The 17,802-nt window shown below is 42.9% G+C and overlaps 1 protein-coding gene and 1 long non-coding RNA gene across 4 annotated transcripts in view; both read right to left on the reverse strand.

The window, feature by feature from the left end:
- LOC146425500 (uncharacterized) overlaps positions 1–17,802 on the reverse strand; it is an 865,580-nt gene that overhangs the window by 773,013 nt on the left and 74,765 nt on the right. The gene's annotated exons all lie outside the window — the stretch shown is intronic.
- The window catches only part of LOC146425513 (E3 ubiquitin-protein ligase KCMF1-like), a 107,382-nt gene that overhangs the window by 35,389 nt on the left and 54,191 nt on the right, over positions 1–17,802 (reverse strand). The window lies entirely within an intron of this gene.

Genomic DNA, 17,802 nt, shown 5'->3' on the forward strand with positions numbered 1-17,802 from the left:
CAAAGTGAAAGTTAAAGTAAAATAAAAACCAGTCAAGCACTCAAAATGATAATTTTTTAGGATATAAATTATTTTTAATCACTTTTTTCCACTGTTTGAAAGTTTGGTTCAAAACATTCTAAACGTTAAATAGTATAGTTTGTGAAAACAACAAAACAAAGTCCACAGCAGACCATCCCACAAGTCACACAAAACCACACACCACCACCACCACATAACACCACCCCTCCCTGGCTTTTGTGTTTATTTTTATACTTTCTAATAATTAAATTCCGAAGAACGCCACAACCATTTTTCACAACATAAACATATCTGAGAGCAGAAATTTAGGTCTTCTATTTTTAAGTACAGAATAACTTTGAATACATCTTAATTTTATGTTGCATCATCTCTTCAGCTTCTTCCTTTTGAAAGTTCAAACTTTGTACTGTAAATCAATCAGTCACACTGCCTGGGTCAGGAAAAACCTTCATTATCTTCTAAAGGTTTTTGCAATTTTCTCTGTGTCATTTCAGTTCTCTGCTGTAAATTTAGATAAGGGCAAAGGAAGCATCATCATCTTTTCATCTGTCAAGGCCCCCAAAACCTTCATTGCAGTAGTAAATTAAAGGCCTTCATGATATTAACTAGTGTGTACAACACGTGATATTTTGATCAAAGTCCTCTTTTAGGATCAATTTAAACAAGCTTTTCATAGTTCAGTGCAAATGCAGAAAATGTTACAGAAACAATGTTATTGGAAGAAAGCACCAACATTAAATCCAAGAGGATTAGTAGAGGAAGATCATCAAGATCTTAAAACTCCAAATATCCCAGTGGTCATTTCCTAATTATAAACTCTATTATCAGATAAAAATCTAGTATTAACACAAGTCACCACTACTACTTGTGATGTCAGGTCCAGGGAACAAAGTAAAATTACATAGAGAAAATTCTCACATCTCTCCAAGCTAAGTATTTCTTCATATCACTCTAAAATACCATGTTTTCATTTTTATAACCTGAAAGCAGGTGGCATAACACACTACTTTCATACCCTTTTATGTAACAGAAGAGAAAAGCATTAAGAAAAAAAAAGCCTCAGAAATTCAGCTCTGTTCTTTTTAACCCATCCACTGCATTAATTAAAAATTTAGAAGTTTGCCTCTCTACACCTTAAAAACAAACAAACAAACAAAAATCCACAAAAAACCCCCAGAACACCGAACGATAATAGAATGCCAAAGTGAACTGAATGCATCTTAATTAATCTCAGGTTTTGAGGAAAAACACACTCAGGAGGGGTTCAATTATAAGCAGAGAACAAAAAAGGCAAATGAATAATCAAGTTGTGAAAATAATTCAGCTTCTTAATGAAGTTCTGATTTACATGATTTGACAATGACTTTTTAAAAGCTTTTAAAATTATTTCCTATTAAATGGAAACTGTTTTCCTGCACCTTTTTCAGAATGGCTTTATGGAAATTATCACAAAAGAAAAATAACCTGGCTTATTTTTAAATAAAGTTTTTGATGCATTTTACCTTAGAAAATAGCAAGGATACTTTTTCAGGTTTTCTACTGTTAATTACCAATACACAAGTACACATGTGGACTGATAAACAGACTCAAATAATGACATTTATACCAATACCAATGTACCCTCTCGTCACTATCGGAATAACTATGGCTACCAGGTTTCGTTAAAAACTTGCTGCTTGTTGTCCTGGGTAACCCAAATTGTTATTGTGTTTCATATCTATCTGTGCCCAAAAATTGTTACTGTCTCTTTAAGACCCTGTGGCCGGAAACAGAATCGCGGGGCAGGCAGGGGGTACTGGTCCCTATTTTATAGCCGGGTTGCCCAACCAGGGCTCTCTTTTTTTTGCCTCTAGGCATTTGCTCAAAGCAGAGGCATTCCTTTGGGTTTCTTTTACTGCCTTTTTTTTTCTTTTTTTTTCTTTTTTTTTTTTTGAGAGGGTGTGTTTTCCGGTCTTGGACTGCCTAGAGGCAAATTCTTGGAGTGCTTGTCTGCAGCCGAGGCACTGGGTCGAGTGGAGGGGAGCGGCCGTGCTCCAGTCTGAGTCGCTTCAGCCTGCCAGCCAATTCCCCTGCTGTCTTCTGCTAAGAGGAAGGCAAGTCCCTCCACGAGTTCTAGTCCTTAATTGAGTACCAGCTACCAGACTGCCAGCGGCATTTGCCGACAAAGTTGCCACCGCAGGAGATGGGAGGGGGCTGGCGCCATTTTCCCCTTTGTCTTTCAAGCCATGCGCTTGGCTGCAAAACACGCCATCTTGGGGGGTGTTTCACTCCTCCAATTTAAGTTTCTCTTTGTCTGTGAGAATTAGCAACGTTGTATCTAGTGATTATTCACTGTTGGGTTTTTGTGGGTTTTTTTTCACCTGTTGCTGTTTCGCTTGTTAGTAAACTGTTATTTTTTAACTTATGTCTACTCATATGTGTTTCTCCTTATTGGTGGAAAGGGATTGGTTAAAACTAAGGAGAGGTAACTCATTTTAGAGTGTCCCTGTTAAATTGTCTTTAAACCAAGACACTCGTGGATAAAAGAGGCTTGCTTTTAAATGCAACAGTATTCTGCAAAAGGGTAGCAATAAGCTAAAAGCCTAAAGATTTTTTTATTTATCACATCTTTATGTGATCAAACCTCACTCTTAAAGGCATTTTCAACAATATTCTCTTCTCAGTAATATTACTCATTTTCTACAGGTAAGCATTTTGAATTTATGGATCAATCAAGAGATGCTTAAAAGTCCCATGAATTAAAGAGAAAATGAAAAGGTTGTTTTGTTTAAACACATTGGACTCACTATTCTGGTATATCAAGTTAAACACACTTTTCACCTCTACCATGGCTAAAAATTTCAGAGAAGTTATCATACAAGCATTTTATATGCAACATGCCTAATATAAACATATTAAATATATATAGTCCCATATTTATTCTCATCTTCCCAATCAAATATAATTTATTCTTATGCTATATCATTTGGTTAATCCCTAATAAACAGAAATGAGGAGCTAAGTGTTTATCAGACTAATGTTGGAAAATATATCAGGTTAAAAATTTTATATAGCTTTAGTCGAAGGTTTTGTTTGTCTTTTCCTCGGGAAAAGGAATTTTAGGTTTCTTTCAGGGCATTGTTCTACCAGATGAGGTCTGGTGGACTCAGCATATCAACAGATTGGGAGTGACCCCGAAGATAACCAGAAAGATAAAGGCCACTAACAGAACATCCGCGGGACATCCACAGCACATGGTGGCTATCATAAACGGCTACCCCAGATGCCACCTCCAGCAGGGCTGAAGACATCCTGGCCCGGAAAGGACTGATAAGAAAAACTGAAGAATGAAGAATCCAATTAGCATCAGAAGCGAGGAAATTCGGATCCAATGAGAGACTGAATATCGGGAGTTTGCTCAACTTTGGACCAATGAACACTGACCCAATGCTTTTCTATGTATTTTTACTGTATAAAATATCTGAGAAATCGAGTAAAAGTTATGTATCATGGAATGATTCTCTCTGCACACCTGGGCTATGTGTGGATGAGATTATTTCTGTGGTACATCCTGGCCAGAACAACATCCTGGCCAGATAATAAAGTAATGCCTTGACTCTCTAACATTAAAAGTGTTGTTGGAGGGTTTTTCTTTTTCCCGCAGATTCAGTGACACTAAGATGAACATCTTATCTAACATCAAGAAAAGGAGACTAATGCTAAATAATATTAGGGTTCAAATATCACCTCACACTGGGATTGATTTTTAAAATTACAAACAAAACTAAGGTGTGAAATCCAATAAAGATAACCTGAATATCCATAATTTAAAAATGAGCAGCCTTAAATAAGCAGAAATAACCACTTGCTTTCTCTTTGAACAGTAAAGACTTTTCCATTTGACTCCCCAATATAATGAGCAGGTGAAAATAACAATTGGAAATTTCACATTTGGCTTACACAGGATACACAAGACTTCAGGGTTATGAAAAGACCTCAGGAATAGCATTTCAAGGACATCAGTCAGTGAAAAACGAGTTTCACTCTCCTGTTGAAATTTAAAAGTTTAATAAAGGACAATAGGGGACAACAAACAATAAAGCAAAGAAACAGCGCTGGGTGCTTGGCCCTAAACCAAGAAGCACACCTGCCATTGAGGGAGTCGTCTTAAATACTCTTTGTATTGCGTCAGCCTCATGCCTATTCATAAGCATTCATGCATATTCAAACTTTTCTCAAAACTATTTTGCATGTTCCAAGAACTGTTTTGCATGGCTCCTCCTTGGTCCCGCCTTTTTAGAGCATGTGCTTTTTTGGCTGTGGTTTCTTCCAGTCTTGGTTATCGTCTCCCAGTTTGGGCTTGGGTCCGTAGTCCTTGCATCTGGTTATAGGCTGATAGTCAGGTATCAGTGGCAGGTCTTCTTTTTGGGTGTTATCCAGTCAAGCAGGTAGTGTGGTTAGTAAAGGAAAGTCTTTTAAACTACTTTTATTAGTTATTTTACTACTATATCGAAATCTAGTTCATAACAGAAATTAAAACATTGGTTATATACCTCTATCTTTATGACAAGTCTACTTCTGTAAAAAGAATAAAACCATACACACAATGAATATCTATGAAAAGCCAACACTATATTATTATGTATTTATCACAAGTCTGAGATAAAATTTTCAATAACTTGCTTCCTTTGTTAGTCTTATCCAAGACTGGCTCTATCCTGTTTCAGTATTTCACTGGAAAAGCATGGAAATACTGACTTCCACTTAATTACTAGACAAAGTAGGAACAACATTTTGATGTAAATATAAAACAGTTAAAGAGTATCCATTGAAAATAAAGAAGCACTCTTGAAGACATTGAGCTACAATTACTTTCTACTCGACATATACACAAGTAAAATAACAGATTTTAATTAGAATAAGTAACAGCTGCAAAGTTGTGGTGGTTTAGCTTAGCCCAGAACATCAGCAAGGTATCTTTAACATCTAAGAGAGATTTGAGCCCCTCACAAGCTGTCGTAATAAGCCTGAAGAAGTGTCTGAGGGGTAGGGAGTGGCACAAAGATGGCTCCTGTGTGTCCTGAGTGAAAGTTCTGGAAGTTTTTTCACCAAGTCCAGCAGAGCCAATCTCTGATGGCTCTGAGAGTGATGGACATGCTGCCGGCCAAGTTTGGGCCAATTGGAGGTGCTGGTTACGCCTCTGTGAAAACATATTTAAGAAAATCTCAAAACAAAGTAGGCACACACTTCTTTTTAGTTAGAGGAGGAGGAGGAGGAAGTAAAAATATGTGAAGGGAGAACAGCATGGAGACACCAAGGTCAATGGAGAAGGGGGAGAAAGAGGTGCTCCAGGCGCCGGAGCTGAAAACCCTCTGCTAGCTGTGGTGAAGACCATGGGGGAAGCAGGAGGTCCCCCTGCAGCCCATGGAGTCCACAGGGGTGCAGAAATCCACCCACAGCCCATGCCAGAGGAGCAGGTGGATGCCTGGAAGAAGCTGTGAACCAGTGGGAGTCTCATTTAAAGAGTTAAAACTGCAAAGGCCTTGCAAGGGAGAGAAAGGTCTTGCTCCTGGGATGGAAGCAGCCTGGCCTTGGCTCGGGAGAGTCTGCACAGCACCTTATGGACAAAAGGACTCATGTTGCAGCAGAATTCAGGTGGGATGTTGCTCATGAGATTGGACCCATGCCAAAGAAGTTCCCAGAGGACTGTCTCTCGTGGGAGGGACCCCATGGCTAAGTAGAGGACCCCTCTCCTTGATGGACTGACCAGAGAAAAAACCCCTTACCCTGCCCCCTGCCCATGTTGTTGGTTTGGAAAGGGGGGGGGGGTGAGTGGAGAGACTGCTTCTTAAGAGGGTAGGGGGGTGAGAGCAGAGAAACTGTCTAAAGAGAGACAGAAATAAGTAGAGATAAAGAGTATTTGTAGTAGAAGAATTGTAATAATGAATAGATTTATGGACCTGCTCTATGGACTAAGAAAATACCCCACACCCTGCCCCCCACCCGAGCTGTTGGTTAGAAAGAGGGAGGGGGGTGAATAGAAAATGAGTTTGTAAGAGGGAGGGGGGTGAGTGAACAAAATAGTGTATGAAAAGCTTATTTTTACTTCTCATTTATCCTCTGACTCTGTTAGGTAATTAAATCACTTTGCAGCTTTAAGTCTGAAGCCTGCTTGCCCTTTTCTTCTGTGTATCCTCCTACCAGTGTCCTATCTCACTTAACTCATGAGATTGGTGTGTGTTTAACAGTTTTTTTTCTTTCCCCTCTCCTGCACGTTTGTGGCAAGAGAGAGCAGGGGTGCCTGGCATTTAGTCAGAGTCAAACCCCGACAAAAGTAGAGAGTAATAACTCATCTGTTCACAATCAAATTAAAATACATGGTCTATGGTCACCAAGATGAGCAGCTCCAGTGACAGCACAATCTGCAGCTGAGTGCTCGTGCCCCTGTGCACAGGGGGATTTCCTGAACTGGTGAGGGGAAACCTCAGGGGAAAGAGGAGCTAGGAGCTCACACCTTGTCCAACAGCAGCTGACAAGACCCAAGCGGGACCAGGGGAAACAGGAGCCAAGCCCACACTTATAAAAAGCTTCTAGGGAGCCCTAGTGATTAGGGCAGGCAAACAAGACATGGAATGGTGCTGTAACACCACTGGCCTGAATAGGGAGCAATTATATCTACCGGTTTGAAGGCCACAGCTTCTCTAAACACTACATCTGCCTTGACTGACACAGCTCTAATGAGAACACACAGTTACCCAAGTGTCAGGCTGCAGGATGTGCCCTACTCTTATGCCAGACAACAGTAATGAGACCAGTGGGAGATGCACCAAGATAGAGTGATGCCTAAAATGCTGGTAAAAATAAGACACAGACACCGCAGTATAGGGAAAAGGGTATTACCTTGGTTTAATATGATCCCAGGTGCACCATTGTCAAAGGTGGTACCACAACAAAAAAGCCCCCGGGTACAAAGCGTATACTATTTTATGGACCTCACCAATTAGCATACCTATCTAAAATCCCCCAGTAAGAAACCTAACAAATGAAGTAATTGCCCCTTTATTCTAATTATCTCCCCCCAATTTGAGGCTGAAATTTAGTTTACAAAAACATGTTCCAGAGATGAGTCTCCATTCAAGGTTGGTGCCTCATGTTCTTGAGATTGTGGGGATGTTTCGTCTTCCCCAAAGAATTCCGAACTAGGCTAGAGTACAAGGGTTATAAACATGTGGGGCTAAGATACAGGGAGTGAAAAGTACAGGGAATGAGAAAGGGTATAAAATGTATAAAGAGAAAGGATAAAAAACTATCAGGCATCATTTCCCCTCTTTTTTAGAGACTAACAAGACTTCACCTTGTCTAGTCTCTAAACTACACTACTTACAACACTAGTTTATGCAACTAGCTATAGCAAAAATAATAACTACAATTACAACTATTTATTATAAATGTTTCTCTTACTCAGGCTCAGTCTGGTAATCATGAATTGAGGGTGTGGAAAATATGGTCAAGTTTCAAGGTGTAATTTTTGGAACTTCATACAGAATTTGAATCTTCTAAACTTCTTCTAAACTTTTCTAATTTTAAATGGACAGTTTTCACATCCATCTAGAGGTGGTAACTGGGTACAGATCTAGCAATTGCTCATATTAAGAGCTCTGGATATATTTTGGATCACAGTGTTTTGTAACTTTTGGCTGAGCTTTGAGTCATGGTTACTAATTGGGCAAATAACAGACATGTAAAGAACAATTTAAACTACATCATCTTGATTTGCATCAGTCTCTGTTTTGATGGTCTCAGGGGCAGAATCTTTCTTCATTCTGGAGTAGTGGATTTACGATCTTTTTCCAGCAACTTTTTTTAGAAGTGAGGGTGGTTAGCAAAACTTGTAATGGTCCCTTCCACTTAGCTTGGAAGGGGTTGCTGATCTACTATTTGATGTAGAGCCAGTTTCTAGGCTGAAACAGGTTAGCAGGGGTATCTAATCTTATAGCTTTGGACAGCACGACAAATCTTTGGAGCTTTTGTAAAATGGAGCTTAAGGCTGTTAAGTATTTCTGTAAATCAACTTTTCCTCTCATGTGAATTTCCCCTGGGTTGTGTGGAACCTGATATGGTTTGCCATATAGGCTTTCATCGGGATTTATATTGTCCGTCTACCTTGGTTTTATGTGGACTTTCAGTAAGGCTGTAGGCAAAGCCTGAACTCATGTTATAGATGTTTCTTGACAGATCTTACTAACCTGGGCTTTAAAGGGTTTTATTCATATGTTCAACTTTGCCACTTGCTTGGGGCCTGTATGGTGTGTGCAAGTCCCAAGTAAGTCCCAGAATCCTGCTAACTTTCTCGATCACTGTTGCAACAAAATGTGGTCCCCTATCTGATGACATTCCTAAAGGAACCCTAAACCTCGGAATTATATGGTTGAGCAAGGCTTTCACTACCTCTCCAACTGCACTGGTGCGACAGGGACAAGTTCCAGGCCATTCATTGAACACATCAACCAATACCTGTACATATTCATATCTTTCTTTACGTGACATTGCAGCAAAATCTACTTGCTAGTAATCTCCTGGGAGATGCCCTGCCTTGGTCACTCCTAACACTACTCTCTTGCTTGTGTTAGGGTTGTTTTTGCAACAGGTTTCATACTTGCTTGTTATAGATTGCACAATATCAGTTATTTTTCTCCTTATTACTACTTTCTTTAGATGTTTTAAAAGGTTTTCTGTTCTCCAGTGTGTACTTTCATGTTCTCTTTGTGCTATTTCTTGAAGGATCGGGGGTGGGACTACAACTTTGCCTATCAATGTGACAGCCCACTTACGCTCCTTAATTTTAGCCTTAAGAAATTTAATTAATTTTTGGTCACTCTGATCATATTTTGGAGCCAACTCTGTCAGATCTACTTTTTTCTGTGGCACTACTGCAAAAATGCTCTTTTCTGCTATTTCTCTTGCCATTTCGTCAGCAAAGCGATTTTTCACTTCAGGAGTTGCCTTCTCCTTTTGATGACTTCTGCAATGCAGGATAGCTACTTCTGTAGGCTTCCAGGTACTTTGCAGGAGTGCAAGGATTTGTTTTGCATGCTTAATGCCATTACCTTGGGCAGTCAGCAGGCCACGTTCTTCCCAGATAGCTCTGTGGGCATGAACAACACTGAAGACATATTTAGATTCAGTCCATATGTTTACTTTCTTTTCCTCGCTCAGTTCTAGAGCTCTGGTCAGTGCGATCAGTTTCCGATCTGGCTTCTTCAGAGGCACCTCTTTCAGGTCTGGTCTGCTGGAATAGTTCTCCTCTGTTGTCTGCAAACAGTCATGCTCAGGCAGGTCATTAAGTAATGTGGATGACAAAAACATTGCAGGGTTTACAACAGACGTTTTTAGGGTAACATTGTCCTGTTCCAATAACACAGATTGGTATTTGAGCATTTTGCTAGGGGACAACCAGTGTCCTCCCTTTTGTTCCAGCACAGAGATCACGGTGTGGGGTACATACACGACAATGTGCTGCTCAAGGGTGAATTTCCAAGCTTCCTGTGTTAGGATGACAGTTGCTGCCACAGCTTTCAGACACTCAGGCCACTCTTGGCTAACATCGTCTAACTGTTTTGAGAAACAGGCCACAGCTCTTTGCTGGTTCCCAAGGTGCTGTGTCAGTACCCCTAGAGTAACATTCTGCTGCTTGTATGTAGGTAGGTCTGGCAGCCCCAGAGCTGGAGCAGACATTAAGGGATATTTTAGTTGTTCAAATGCAGCTCTTGCTTTCTCTGTCTAGTTGATGGTTCTTTTCTTAGCTGCCTTAAGGGCTTTATATAAAGGTTTTTCTTGTTTTCTCTAGTTTTTTAGTTCTTTTGACAGCTGATGTTCAAATATAGTTGGGCTATTCTTGAACTTTTGGAGTAGCTCTGTCTAGGTGAGCTGAGTTTCTTCTCTTGTCTCAGGATTTTTTTACTCAGAAGTAAAGAGTTCTTGACTGCTTTCACTTATGGAAATCCAGGAAAAGGCCTCCTTGAGATCTAAAACTGTGAACCTCACTAGTTCATTTGTTGGTGTGGTCTGAAAAATGTAGGGGTTTGGCACAACTGAATCTATGTCTTCTGTGATTTTGTTAATTGCTTTTAAATCTTGCACTAATTTGTAACTTTTATTATCATATTTTTTTACTGGCAGAATGAATTTTCCCAGTTTAAATTTTAAAGGTTGAAAGAAAGGCCTTGTTTCACTTATCTTTGTGGCACTAGTTACATTTACAATGCTTTGACTCAGTTTCCCCTCAGCTTGCCTCAAAGTGCTTTTAGGACAGCTTCTTTTTTTTTTTGGTTCATCTCTTTTAGATCTGGTGTGTTCAGTTACTGGATTAGCAGCCTTTATAGCTTTTCGGGTTACCTTTCTCTTCTCCTTCCTGGTAAGCTCGCTGGCTGCTATGTCTACAGCCTCAGTTCCAGTCTTCTCTTCGGAGCTATTTGCACTGAATTCATCTGGCTCGCTCTTATTTGCGGCTACTTTTCTCTCAGCCCTGTCACTGACCGTGGGGCAACCCGGCTGCTGCTCTCTGCCTCCCCCTTTCCCAACCTTGGAGGGGTCAGGTACAGCAGCAGATGCACTTCTCTCTCCGCCTGGACCTGCTTCTGCGCCTAACCTGCCTCTGCCCTCAGTGCGGTGGGCGGGCGGAGATCGATCTACCCCTGCTCCACCCCTGCCTCCGCCCTCAGTGCGGCAGCCGGTGGATGGTAATCGGCCCAGATCTGCTTCTCTCCGTTTTCCGCCCTCAGGGCGGCCCGGAGAGGGTGGCAGCGGAGGGGGAGGTAGCCACTCATGCCCCATCCCCCAGCCCTACCGTGGCAGGGGGGAGGGGAGCTGGCGGTGGCCACCGATCCCCCTCCCCCAGTGCCGTATCGGCCTAGGGCAGGGAGGGGGGGCTGCCGGCAGCGGCGGCGGCGGCAGAGGACGGAGCCAGCCTCCCGCCACTTCCTCCGGTCCGACTGGCTCCTGTAGCGACAAGGGGTAAGATATTTTTTCCCGCAAGGCAGGCAGTCTTTTTTTATTTGTTTGTACACTTCTTCCTGATTCAAGAATATAGAAAACAGTTCTGCATATTTTAACTCATTAAACTTGCCCTGAACCCGAAGCTTTACGAGTAGCTTTGTAATAAGTTCATTATCTAGTCTGCCTAAACGGGGCCCTTTCCCTCCCCCCTCCAGTTCCAACACAGGCTATACCCACAACGAGAGCTTAGTTAATTCTTCCGTGTACAGGGGGGTGTTTTTCTCCGTTAGGTCGTGTCAGTTTTTTAAGATTAGACCCAGTAGGGAATCCTGTGGGATTTTTGGGTTAGATGACGCACTACCCATGTTTTGTTTAAAAACAGAAAAGAAACAGCTGGAAAGAAAGCATTTAGCTTAAAGACTGGCGCGAGAAACGAACCCGCGGTTCTCACACCCAGCAGAGTAAAGAAAGCAAGCTTGAAAGAGCACGCGCGCACAGCTTAGAAACCATGGCGAGATTTGAACCACCACCCTTCGGTATTCGAACCCACACCTCCAACTTGTGGGTCACAGCTCTCTCTGAGCTATGACCTCCCATGAGCCACTACGTAGTGGCTCACTGTGAGTAATAACGAAGAGTGTCTCTTTCTTTTCACAGCCCCCTGTGGGAGCGGAGTAGGTTGTAAAAACCTTTCTTTTATGGCCCCCCTGGCCACCCTCTCGCCCATATGGAGAGCTCTCCTAGATGCTAGCTAGCAATTAGACCATAAAAAACTCTTTTGATCTTACTTCTTCTGCTGTGTTTTTGCAGTAGATTTTTCAGAAACTCCCTGGTTTTTGCAATCCTGGACAGCCGCTTCCCTCCCGTACTGCCGGCAAGGGGGGGTGCAGCGGGGTATTTTTCAGTCTAGAATGGGAACTCAGGGTCTCCTCTGCTCCTGGCTGGCTCGCCAGAACTGATGCCTAAAATGCTGGTAAAAATAAGACACAGACACCGCAGTATAGGGAAAAGGGTATTACCTTGGTTTAATATGATCCCAGGTGCACCATTGTCAAAGGTGGTACCACAACAAAAAAGCCCCCGGGTACAAAGCGTATACTATTTTATGGACCTCACCAATTAGCATACCTATCTAAAATCCCCCAGTAAGAAACCTAACAAATGAAGTAATTGCCCCTTTATTCTAATTATCTCCCCCCAATTTGAGGCTGAAATTTAGTTTACAAAAACATGTTCCAGAGATGAGTCTCCATTCAAGGTTGGTGCCTCATGTTCTTGAGATTGTGGGGATGTTTCGTCTTCCCCAAAGAATTCCGAACTAGGCTAGAGTACAAGGGTTATAAACATGTGGGGCTAAGATACAGGGAGTGAAAAGTACAGGGAATGAGAAAGGGTATAAAATGTATAAAGAGAAAGGACAAAAACTATCAGGCATCAAGAGGAACTCCTCAGTTTAGTAGCAGAGCTCTAACAGGAGGTGAGTAGGTTGAAGAGTAGGAGTCTGAGAGACAGACTACAGGAATTGCACCCTACCTTCCCTGGGACAGGCCTATCAGGAAGACAGGACATATACAGAGGATTTCCTATCCTCTCTCCACCTGGCGGAATGCAGTGTTTTAAGGGATATGGGGAATTGCAACAAGTTCCTGCCTGGCACAGCAGGCATGTCTCCTCCATGGCTACCTCACTAAACAATAGGAGGACCAAACGGTGGAACCAATGATGAGGACAGTAGTTCATCCAGGTTAGAGATGTCACCAAGGTTAAGTCAGCCTATAAACTGTGTCAAAACCACTTCCATAAAGAAAAAAAAAAGATGAATTCTTGTCAGAAGAGACTCTCTTCTGAGGGGAACAGAAACTCAAATGTTTTAAGGAAAGTATGCTGACTTCCTGGGGCCCAGCTTAATGACATGGTAAGGAAACTTCCTACCCTGGTACAGCCCTCAGAATATTATCCATTATTGCTTTTTCATGTAGGCAGAGATGAAGTTGCAATAAGAAGTCCAAAGACAATCAAAAGAGACTTCAAGGCCTTGGGACAACTGATTGAAGGATCAGGAGCACAAGTGGTGTTCTCTATTTTTCCAGTTTCAGGGAAGGATGAGGGAAGAAACAGGAAGAGCCAGCAGATCAATACCAAACTCTGAGACTGGTATCACTAGTAGAACTCAGGTTTTTTGATCATGGGTTGGTCTACATGACACCAAGCTTGCTGACAACAGACAGGATACACCTTTGTAAAAGGGAGAAATGGATCTTTGCACAAGAGTGATGCCTATTTAATTTGGGTCAGAGTTACAAGATGCTTATATAGCTTGAGTCATAAGATATCAACATAACCTGAATCATAACTTTTTATACCTATATAACCTGAATCATAGGTTTTTATACCTATATAACCTGAATTATAACTTTTTATACTAATATAACTTGAATTATAACTTTCTACACAATGTAATGGCTATTATGTGGTTAACTAGTTGCTTAAAGCTGAATAGACAAAAACCAGCCAAACAAAAAAACTTCACCAGGTAGATAGCTTCAAAGGTGGCCAAGTATAGTACTAATGAGAAATTGGCAGATGTAAAGCCAATTAGCCACAGAATACAGAATTTAGACCAGTTAGAACCAGAAAGACCAAGGAACACCATAACTGCGCATGCTCCAAAGAGAAAGGTGAAAAGTTCAGATGCAAAGAAGATCCTGGAAGTCTTCATCAGGGAGACCCCCATGACCACCGAATTGGGGAGGTGCAAGTGCAGTGCAAAAGAACTATTTATAATGAGAAAGAAGTAGTAAAATAGAAAACCCAAATCTATTTGCACTTCAACCATCCTTGTTTCTTTGAGCTTTTGCCCCCTCCACCAGCACAGCACCTGTCCAGGGCTGAAGGCTGAGCTCTAATTCAAATTCAAATTGCAGTTGACAGCTTCTCAGAGAGGAGTGAATGTAGGTAACAGCTCTGGCCTGATGGCTTATCACCTAAGATGTACAAGCATGCATTTGAAACCAGCACAGAAACCACTGAATCATCCCATGAAGGACCTTCACCCTGGAGGGGTCTTTGGGGGTCTCCAAAGACCACCAGGACATACAGAGAATGCGTTGTGCACAAGCTAATGATATTAATGACTTCCGAGAAATGATTTGTATAACCACTCCTATCCTGGGGAATGTAATGAATATTCATGAATTTTACCTATAACACTGTGTCTTTGGGGTACTGAGGTGTGTGTGTTTGGTGGAAACAATTCCCCCACACCCGGTGCATCGAATAAAGCAAATAACCACTTCTCTGACTTGGTCTCTGAAGTGTCTCTGGGCTCGATTGGGGCGAATCAATAACCATGAGATCATGTTATGTAAATTAGTTCCAGCACGTATATGATTATTTTATAGTGACATAGTAACACTAAGTGAAATTTACTGTATAAATAAACCACAGCACTTGACAAGGGTGGGCGAGTTAGGTGGAGAGATCCCCCTCATCTCCAGCGCTGCAATAAACAAATACCTGCTCTATAGACACCGGTCTATGGGGTTTTATTTCCAGCCTATCTTTTCAGGCATCAGGAGTTAGCAAGGTTCATTGAAAGAGCTTTGTCATGGTTCCAGCCAGGACAGGGTTAAGTTTTGCAGCAGCCAGGAGGGGCATGGCCAGGACCCTGGGGTTATTCTCTATCACCTCACACCATACACAGGGGATAGAGGGGGTGAGTACCCTTCCGGTTTGGCTGTCACACAGGGTGTGTGGTCATGTGGTGTCAGGTTCTGCGTGGTTAGCACTTGCATGGGAATCATTAATCTATCTTGTACATTCTATTATTAGCATTGTTGTTAGTGTTCGTTTTCTTATTTTATTGTTTTCTTCTAGTAAATTGTTCTTATCTCACCCCATGATCTTTACCTTTTTGTGCCTCCAATTCTTCTCTCTATCCCGCCGCGGGGAGGGGGGGAAGCAAGCGGCACGTGGTCTGGGGTGTTTCAGTGGGAACACTAAATTGGGGAATACTATTCTGTACTGGTTTTAAAAACTCAGTGGGAAAAAGTTGACTGCTAGAGCCCCCCCCCCGCCGACAGTGGAGGGGAAAACAAAGAAAACAAGACTGCAAGAGGTTAAAAACGTTAGTCAATTTTACTGAGGTGAAACTTGCAAACAACTCAGCAATATAGAGGAAAATGGTTTACCTAGAAAACCAGCAAAGGCAAAATGCCACCTGCACCCCCGCGCCCCCCCCCTCCCCAGGGCAAAAATAAAACCACGTTGCTTGGGAGAAAAAAGAAAGTATTGTGCCAAACAAATTTCCACGGTTTAACGCCTTCTCCAGCCAGCCAAAACAATGGGGAACAGGGGCAAAACAAAACCTGGAAGGCTATTTCGTCTGAAAGGATTTACTCTGAAAAGATGCTGATGTGGGTCCCAGCATGGCAGCATATGGCAAAAGTGGCGAGCAGTCCGCGGCAGCTGGTGAAGGCTGTAAGCAGCGCCCAACAGCGGCTGTGGCGACTCCGGCAGCAGTGGTACGACAGGCTACTCCTTTTCCAGTGCCGATCGGCCGCGCGGTCCTGACGCCCGGTCCCACACACCCTCCCCCGCCTGTGCAGCAGCAAAAATGGCCAACCTTCCATTTCTGTATGCGGGTATTGAAGAGACAGTCCACCAAAACATGATGCAGAGGGTGTGGGATACACAGTGTGGTCACCCCCACATGGGGCTAAAACTACACCTCCTAAGCCTGTAATTAGAACACATTCCTAAACCACGACAGTCTTATTTGGAGCCCAATCTGAGGCACAAAGAGCTGAAATAACAACAGATCTGCCCAGAGAGGGTTGGAAACAAATTTGATCTAAGCATTTGTGTATCAGGTCCAGAGCCACTGATCACAATGTTGTTTTGTCTGTTCACATGGTTATGGTACCTATGCTTGTATATATTCCCATATGTGCTCCTCACAATGTTCTTTTTCAGAGCAGGGAGAGGGATCAGAATTGCTTTGTTGCTTTACTGTGTGATAGCAGTTTATGACATGATAACATCAAGGGCAATGAGGGTCATTTGGGGTGTGTATTCAGTGTCGCTCTCCTGCCCTTATCTCTGGGAATTAATCAATAATTGTACCCAGTCTGTAGGGAGAATAGGGAAGGATGATTTTCCCCAGCTTTTCACCCCTTTTTCTCCTTCAGGCTTGTTACAACAGCTTTTAAGAATTTTGAATTCTCTTTGGATGTTAAGGAAAGCACATCCTTGCTGCTAAGTCTGCTATGTCTCCTCAGTATGGTCCACATCATGTTTAGAGTCAAGAAAGAGATTTTTAAGAAGGTCATTCAGAGATCTGCCCCAAGGGTAGATAGTCATGAGCAGCATGGTGTCTTGGTTTGAGACAGTTTAAAGAGGTGTGCACTCTGAAATGAGTAACCTCCACCTTGAATCCAACCAATCTCTTCCCACCAATAAAGAGCAAGATATGAGAAGGTATAAGTGAAAAAATAACAGTTTAGTAACAAACAGAATGCCAACAGACAAGGAAAAAAAAAGAGTAACTGCTAGACACCAAAGTGCTAAAAATCATGACCTGCCATGGGAACAGAGAGAGATGAAATGCCAGATATACCCTTCCCGAGTTGGTGCCCGGCAGGGATGGCCTCGGGCTTGTAAGACAAAGCGACAAGAAGGCATCAGATCCCTCTCAGGAAGGTAGGAGCTTTATGGAGCAGTTCTAGTGGCAAATGACAACTTGCCAACTGATGTGGGGTCCACGCCACTGCTATCGCCTCTTCCTGCCGTTCGCGGGCTCTGCTGCTACTGCTGCTGCTGCTGCTGTGCTCTGCACCGCAGCTGTGGGGTGGGAGGAGGAAGGACCCGTCTGTCGGCGCCAGCATGGGGATGGCCCGACCCCAGGGACTCGCCCGCTATTTTGCTACCGGCGAAGTTTGCAAAGTTCACTTCGAAACAGTTTCTAATTGCAAAATGCAGTTTTCATGAATGGCTACAGTTGCAAACCCAAAGCTGCCAGGAAAGAGAGAGAGCTCTGCTCCCGTAGTCTTTGTTGGAGTAAGATGATCGATTTGGACTGGCTCGCTGGAGCAGGGCTGCCTGCGGCGGCTGGCAGGCGCCCATGGAATTCGCCCCAAGACAGCCCAAAACCGCCAACTGCAGTCTCTCCGAGATGAGGAAAAAACCAAAAAGGGAAGAAAAGACCCTCTGCTAAAGGAAAGACCAAACAGCCAGCGAAGCAAATACCATGCAACGACAGGCAGAAAGCTGCCTGGGAGGGCTGATTTTAAAAACACTCGCGATAGCACCCCCCTTCCCCCCCAAGGTTCCCATTTGTAGGGTCTTAAAGATACGGTAACAATTTTTGGGCACAGATAGATATGGAATACAATAACATAGTGGATTACCCCAGGACACACAGGATGTAGGAGAATATGTGCCAGGTTTTGGAGGACTTCTCCAATGGCTTGGAAGTTCACCCCTGAACAACTACAGGACCCTGATAAAGTGGCAGAATATTTGAAAGGAAAATCCTGTGGCAGTTCCAGAGAGGTGTGAAGTTGTGCAATGTATTGGGCTCTGGCTACTATTTATTAGAAACTGCTTGTCACTAGACAGCACCCTCTGGGGGAAGAGGAAGACAGCAGAGCAACAGGCACCGTGGCCACTCAAACTGCAGCTGAACCAGAGGAACAACCCATGCCAGGAGCAATCGCCCCTATACAGAAGAAATCCAAGACCAAATCAGTTCACTTAGTGAGGGATGAAGAGGAAGCAGGGCCCTCAAAACATGAGGAAGAGGCAGGG

The sequence above is a fragment of the Lichenostomus cassidix genome, chromosome W, assembly GCF_008360975.1.
Source record: "Lichenostomus cassidix isolate B80296 chromosome W, HeHo_3.0, whole genome shotgun sequence".
Lineage (NCBI taxonomy): Eukaryota > Metazoa > Chordata > Aves > Passeriformes > Meliphagidae > Lichenostomus > Lichenostomus cassidix.